At 61.4% G+C, this 7,697-nt stretch overlaps 1 protein-coding gene across 1 annotated transcript in view; it reads right to left on the minus strand.

Annotated features, from left to right (window-relative positions):
• Positions 1–7,697, minus strand: part of ADGRB1 (adhesion G protein-coupled receptor B1) — a 73,610-nt gene that overhangs the window by 64,691 nt on the left and 1,222 nt on the right. The gene's annotated exons all lie outside the window — the stretch shown is intronic.

Consider the following 7,697-nt stretch of genomic DNA (forward strand, 5'->3'; position numbering starts at 1 on the left):
GCCCCCCCCCCCCCAACCTGCAGGAGGATCTGCCCTGGAGTTGAGGAGGCATGGAGGCGCCCGAGCCTGAAGGCAGGCGCCAGGGTCCCCAGGGCTGAGTAAGAACCAGAATTATGGAGGACGCTACACAAATACGACTTCCTTGTGGACAGAAATGTCCATGCCCTGGGGGTGAGAGACAAGCAGGCCAGGGCCCCGGGGGTGGGGGTGGGGAGCCCCCAGGGCAGCTTCCAGGTGCACACGTCAGGACTGGTGGGCAGGACTGGTGAGTCCCTCGGCCCTGAGGGTGTGACTGACGGGGCAAGGCTGCGCAGATATGGGGCCCTAACTGCCGCCACTCTAGGCGCCTTCACTCTGGGGACCGTCAGCCCTGCAACCACGCCCATTTGGCAGATGCAGACAGGGAGGCCAAGTTATCCACCGGGCTGACAAGGAGAGGAGCTGGGACTGGACTCATGATCAGATTCCAAGTGCTCCGCCTACACTGCCCCCCAGGCAGAGGTTGCCCGCCAGGACCACCCCCAGCCTGGCACTCCAGGCCTCAGTGGTCTCACCTGCTGAAGCCACCCTGTCTCGTCATACTGAGACAAAGGAACAGGGAGCCCTGGAGTCCAGGGAGACAGTCCTGCCGGCAGGGACAAGGTGGGCACGTCCTGCCTGTCCCCCCTTGCTGCCCCAGCCCAGCCCCCGCGCGGAAGCCTGAGTGACGTGGAAGCTGGAAGTGGGTGGGAGACAGAGGGTGTCCAAGCTGGCTAATCGGAGGATGCCACTTGGTTCCCATGGCAACTGCCGCAGAGCTCAGTCTTTCAGGATAGACTCAGGTTAGGCCTCCGCTGCCAAAACACCCACAATTTCAGGGCTGGTTACCTTGGTGACCCAGGTGGTGGGGATGTGGTGGGGGGAGGGGGAGGAGAGGAGGGGTCACATGGGGAGAGGCCAGGCAGGGGGTCCACTGGCTCAGAGCACAGACTGCCCCCCAGGCCTAGCCCTGACCCTGATCACACACTGGGCCTTAATCCTCTTCACAGATTGACTTCTGATCCTGGATCCCTGATCCCCTATCACATACTGAGCCCTGATCCCAGTCACAGACCGATCCCGACCTTGGCCACACTCCCACCACTGATGAACACTCAGTTAATGGTAGCTGCTATTTTTGTTATCATTTTTATTTTTAACGTGTGTCCCCCCAACGGCTGACACCTGATAAATGTTTGTCAAGCAAATGCATCCAGGACCAGGGAATTACCCAGGCAGGGCTCCTGGGGCCCGCAGAGCTGGGCACAGAGGAACTCAGGCCACCCTTTCCTGGATGGCCACGGTGCTCCTGGGCTGGGTGGGCCTTGAGGGGGCAGCAGAGGCGTGGGCAAGGCTGGGGGGTGGGCTGCCCCTCCAGGCCCGGAAAGAAGCCGCCATTCTTCCCGGGCTCAATGCCCCCTCTGTCTGGAAGCCTCATTTCCATCTCATTAAGGGATGAATAGAGCCAATTAATGGCCGCCAGGCAGCCTTGGCCGCCCAGGAGAGAGCACACGGAGAGGGGGGCTCCAGGCCCCCTTCCCACCCTGGTGCCCCTGCCTGCAGGCCATGGCCTCCCTGGTCCCTGCGCCCCCAGTCAGCTGGGATGAGAGCACTGGGGGAGGCCCTCTTCCCGCTGGGCCTTCCCGCCTCCTGGGTCCCCTTTGGAGAAGGGGAGCAGTGCACTTCCCGTCTCCTCCAGCAGAGGTCTCCCCAGTCTAGCAGGTCAGGCAGCACCCGGCTGGGGGGTCAGCCCCTGTCCATTCCCGCCCCGCCCCTTCACCGACCGTCAGGCCGGGTTCCGTGCACATCCAGCTCGGCAAAGTCCAGCCCCTGTGCGGACCCCTACCCCTCACCGAGTTAAGGTGCGTACTGCGGCATGCAGGCTCCTCCTCTCAGCCCCCTGCATGGATGTGCAAATGAGGACCACAGGGAAACTGGACAGCTCCCTGAAGCCCCTCTCCAACCCAGTCCCCAGTCCACAGCGCCCCTGGCTCCACAGGTCCAGACTTGGTGCATCCTTCACCAAAGCCTGCAGCTCCCACTATTGGGGCCTGAGTGACCAGCAGTCTGCCCAGCTGCCGCAGGCACCCCTGGATCTCAGGACGGGCTGAGAGCCGTGCCCACTGCCCACGGGGCCACTTGCCAGAGAAGGAGGACAAGGGGGGCTCCTCCAAGCATGGCAGAGGCGCCAAGACCCTAGGAGCAGGAGCTGTGCCATCCCTGTTTCACAGAAGGGAAGCTGAGGGGCGACTTGGCCCCGTCTGCAGGGTTACTCACTTTCTCAATGCTGCTTTCCCTGAGTCAGGCAGGTGCCCCCTAAGAAGGGTGCCCTTTACAAGCTTGAAGGGCTGGGTCCACCCGGCTTTACCCTTCGGCGCTGGGTGGCCTGGGCAGGTCTCTTTTCCTCCCTGAGCCTTGGCTATACGGCCGACAGCGCTTCTCCCCATCTTTTAGGGAAGTGGGTCCCCAGCAGGGCCACAGCTTCCAGTCTCCCTCGCCGCCGGGTGGCGTGGGGTGAGCTCTGGCCTCTCGTGGCAGTTCCTCTGTGGGTGCCCCGCACAGTTGCCCCGTGCGCACTTATTGTTTTCCTGGGGTCTCATCTTGCTATTTCCATCTGCAGTGGGGTCTGTGTCTACAGTGGAGCCTGAAACCCTGTTTTCCAGATTTTTCTAAATTGGCCCCTGTGCAAAAGCGCGGCTCCCCTGTGGCTGGGATGACAAGCCCAGTCCTGGCAGGGAGGCCCCAACCCTTCCTACTCCCGCCCCGACCCTGCTCCCCACCCCCAGGCGCCCAGTTGCCCCCAAACTCCAGAGACACGCCCTTCCCCCTGGGATTCCCCACTCGTCCCTCCCCCCCAGCCCAGCCCCCCTCCACACCCTGCAGGCCCCAGAGAGGGCTCGCAGCCTCCCCGTGAGGGAAGCTGTGGGGCATTTAGGGTTGGAAAGACTCCAAAGCCCTTGGGGGGTTTTCAGGGCAGGGGCACCCCAGCTGAGAGGCGAGGGGCCTGGAGGAGGCGGGTGGAGCGCTTGGCATCTCCCCTGGTGTGTGGCCTTGGGCAGGTCACGGCCTGGGGGCCGGCATCGCGGCCCAGCACATGCCTGGGATGTCACACACTCACACGCTCAGGCTCCAGCCCACCCCCCACCCCCCGCCTCATGCAGGCATATGGAGGGGGCACACGGGCACCCACAGGGTCATGTACACACACACACACAGGGACACACGCACACACACACACACACAGGGACACACACACACACACACACACACACAAGGAGACACGCACACTCGCCCCCAGCCCTCAGGATGCGGCTTTTTCATTATCTTACATGTCACTTCTGCAATAAAATTCTTTAATTAAAACATGAATATTTAAAACAACCCTTGAGAGAAATGGCACCATCTCACCAGAGGCAGAAAAACGCAGAGAGGCTCTGGGAGGGGGAAGGAGGGACAGCCCGAGGGCGGGTGGGAGCGGGCAGGCAGCGCAGGGGGGCAGCCGGCAGGGCAGGGGAGAGGGAACAGTTGCTCTGGCCTGAGGAACGCTTGCCAGTCGGATGCGTGACGTGGCCATGTGGCGTTTGGACAGGCCGGGCGGGGGCAGGGCTGAAAATGGGCCATGGGCTGGCCTGGGCCTCCTGCTTGCTCCGGCTCCGGCTCCACGGCTATGGAGGGACGCGCCTGACCCAGCCTCCCCTGGCATGCGTGAGGTGCCGCAGCTCCCTGGGCACAGGCTCGGCAGGCAAGATATGGGGTCTGGATCTGCTGTGTGTCTTTTGAATTACTGCTGGACCTCTCTGGTCCATATACCACTCCCCCCCTACACACACATGAACACACACACACACCCTCCCCGCAGAGGTCTTGCAGGAGACCCAGGCAGGACCACCAGGTGACCAAGAGCTGGCTCTGCTCTCTGTCTCCCCCTTACAAGCTGTGTGACCCTGGCTGCTGCCTTAACGTCTCTGTGCTTCCTTCCACTCAAAAAGGATTAATCAAGGGCCTGCTGTGTGCCAGGTACTGGCCCACACACAGGGCTTCGTCAGAGAGCAGGGCAAACTCCCCTGCCCCGTCGTGGGTACATCTTGGCAGGGACGGAGAATAAGGACACAGGAAATTCTCCAGTGCTCACAGGCGATACCGTGTAGGAAGAGAGAGAAAGAGGGAGAGAGAGAGTGTGAGGCGACAGCAGGGCTGGGGCTGCTGCCACTTTCTGCAGCAGGGCCAGGGCGTCTTGAGAAGGTGCCATCTGGGCAAGCACTCAAGGGAGGGAGCCCTGTGGGCACGTGGGGAGAGTGTTCCAGGCCAGCGAACAGCCTGTGCAAAGGCCTTGGGCAGGGAGGTAGGTGCCTTGCTGGGGAGCCATCTCTGGGCAACTGGCAAGAGTTAACTGGTTAAGATGTGGGTGCTTTCTGCACAAAGGAAACACAAAGAACGTGGCTACTGCCACTACTAAGATCAGGTTTACTCCCAAGGTCTCTGAGTCCAGGGCACGGGCACGGGGTCTGAGCTGCCTGTGGGCCTGGGCGACCATGTCCCGTGCCCCCCGCCCCACGGAGTCGAGCTCCTCGCTTCATGGCGGCAGCCCCAGCCCTCCTGCCCTCCGAACTGTCTTCCACGAGGCTGCCAGCCCTGCCTCATAGCCTTGACTTCCGCTTTGTCAGGATTGCTGAAATCGGCTTGCACAGAGCCAGCCTAACACACACACACACACACACACACACACACACACCAGCAAGTACATACCACAAGTGCACACCTGCACATGCTCACATGCACACGTGCACAAGCACGATGCACACAGATGCCCGATGCACTGCACACAGGCACGCACACATGTATACACCAGCCATACGCTCATGCACATACTCACATGCCCGATGCACTGCACACACGCACACATACACCATGCATGCACAGCACACATACTGGCAACGTGCATGTGAATACACATATACATGCCGTGTATACACATACACGCACACATACATGCATACTTGTACCCATGGATGCATGAACACACACATGCTCACGTAACACACTGCACAGATACATGCACATGGATGCATGAGCACAAGCATGTGCACAACCTGCACACACACACGCACGCCTGCCCACCCCCTTCCAGCACCAGTTCCAAACATCCCCATTCTCAGAATCTCTGTGCAAGCCCGAAGCACCCAGCTGTGGTCTCCAAACAGCTCCGCTCCTCCAATCTATCTCTTTGCCCTCCAAGCCCTCTAGACTCTCTACCTCATAGTAAACCCAGATATTGACATTTCATCACTGACGTTGCTTAGAAACACTTTCACCCCAGTTCTCATTCCTCATAACAATCAAGAAAAGAAGACGTTTTTACTCTTTCCATTTTAAAGACAAGGCCCAGGGACACAGCGAGTGTGGGGCGGGCTGGGATTTGAACCTGACCTGGTCCTATCCTGGGCGCCAGGTCCCAGGGCTCTCTCTCAAACGACATTCCCACCAGATGACCCACGGGCCTGTCACGATCAGGCCCCACTCTGTCCTCTGGATCTTCCTCCCCAGCCCGGCCCTCCCCTCCACTTCCCCACCTCGGCCAAGGTCCTCACTCCTGGCCAGAAACCTGGGAGGGGCCCAGCCATCTCCTGCCTCCACGCCCACATCCTTTGCATCAGCAAGTCCGTCAGCTCCACACCCGCCCCCCCCCCCCCCCAGACCCACCCCCGGTCCCTCCCACCCCATCCCCTCACCTGCCCCCTCCTGGATGCCTGCAGTGCCCTGTCCCTGCCCCGGCTTCCTGCTCTGAGCCAGACACTGCATTTACAGCCCCAGCGATGTCACCCTTCTGCTTAAAGCCCCCCATGGCCCTTCAGCTCTCATGATAACATGCAAACTCCAGCCAGGAGGCCTGCCCACCACCGTACCCAACTCCAGCAGCGGGGCCTGCTCCCTCCAGCACCGACGTCACAGCCCCACAAGCTCCTGCCACTTGCCACACATGTATCATGCCGGCCCCGGCCCCTTGACCTTCTCTCGCAAGCTCCACACGGCTCCAGCTGTGCCAGGTATCTACCCGGCACGGCCACTGCCCCGAGATGCTAACAGAGATCAGCTCTCGTGCTTTGGTTTCCAGTGTGGGCCAGGCCCCAGGGAAATCAGGTCTGAGGTGACTGAATAGTCCCTCAAAGCAGTCAGCACTTTGCCAGCGAAGATGCTGAGGCTCAGGGGCAGGTGACCACTGGGGAGTGGCTGAGCGACATGTCCGGCCAGGCCCCTGCCCCACTGGTCCTCCTGCATCCGCCCACCTCCCAAACTAGCCGCTGGCCCGGCATCTCTGCTCCATTCTCCTTCCCGCCATGCCCTGAGGACCACTCCCACCACCACGCTGCGGGGCCTGCCCACGCCAAGGTCACAGTGACCTCTACCTTGCCCAGCCCGCAGGTCAGCCCTCCCAGCCTCCCATGCCATCGCTGGGGGCCCTGACACAACTGATGGAAGATGGGGGTTTTCTGCCGGTTTCCTGGACACCACGCCGCCTCCACCTCCCGGGGCGCTGCCCACCTCTTCCCTCCTCTCCTGATCCCCTCCAGCTATGCTCACCGCTCCACCGAGGTTTCTAATCTGGGATCCACGGCCCCGGGGCCCATGAATAGAACCATGTTCCAGGATAGCTGGTTTCCTCTGTAAACCCCACATAGCTTCTTTGATGCCTTTACAGACGTCATTCGGAGGAATCCATTGGCCTTACTGGCTCCGGAGACACCGAGAGCCCTGGACCACGTCACCTCGTCCCATGGTGACCTGCCCGCTTGAACGCCCAACCCAGCCTGGCCCCCGGACGCCCGGCACACTGTCTGGTGTCTCAAACTCCACGTTCGGTGAAGATCTGTCCCCTGACGCAGCCCCAGCCTCCCGAGACACCCTGGGCGTCCCGCTCCAAGCACACGCAGGGTCTCCCTCCTGCCCGATGCCAGGGGGCCCGCTCGGTGTCCCATCCCACTGATGGCGCCCTCCTGTGCAGGTGGCCATCTCACCGAGGAACCCAAACTGCTAAGAAGGTGGGACCAGCCGAGCACACGCCCAACCCCACCTTTGCCCTGCCCTGCCCTCTGACCCGCACGGGGATCACCCGCACCCCTCCCAGAACCTCGAACACGGCCCCCTGACCAAGTGCCCCCTGACCTCCAGGTGACATGCAGCCCCGCCACCAGGGTCCCTCCCCCTGTGGTGTCTTCATCACCACCTGACGTGCCTGTTTCTTGTGCTTTGCCGTTTAACACCGCCCAGACCCAGAAGGCAGCTCCCCGAGAGCGGGGCTTTTGGAAGGCAGCTCCCCGAGAGCGGGGCTTCTGTTTTGTTTTGTTTTTGTTGTTTCTTGTCTTCACTGTGTGTCCCCGGCGCCTAGAACACCTCACAGGCGCTGGGTAACTAACTGCTGCATGATGGTCTGCATGGCTGTAACCATGTGCAAGCCCCACACTGCATCTCCTTGACCACACGAGTCCACTCTGCTCACTTTTTCTCCCGTGTCCCAGGAGGCCCCTGCAGACCCCGGCCACAGGTCACAGCAGCCTGCTGGCCCATGAGAATGGTCCTGCCTGCGGCGAAGAAGGGAGGGACCCGGAGGGACCCGGAGGGACCCTCCCCGCAGCCAGGAATCTAAAACTCCCTCATCCTGGGAGAAATCAGACCCGCTCTTC

This window comes from Lipotes vexillifer, unplaced genomic scaffold, assembly GCF_000442215.2.
Source record: "Lipotes vexillifer unplaced genomic scaffold, Lipotes_vexillifer_v1.1 scaffold394, whole genome shotgun sequence".
NCBI classification, from domain to species: Eukaryota; Metazoa; Chordata; class Mammalia; order Artiodactyla; family Lipotidae; genus Lipotes; species Lipotes vexillifer.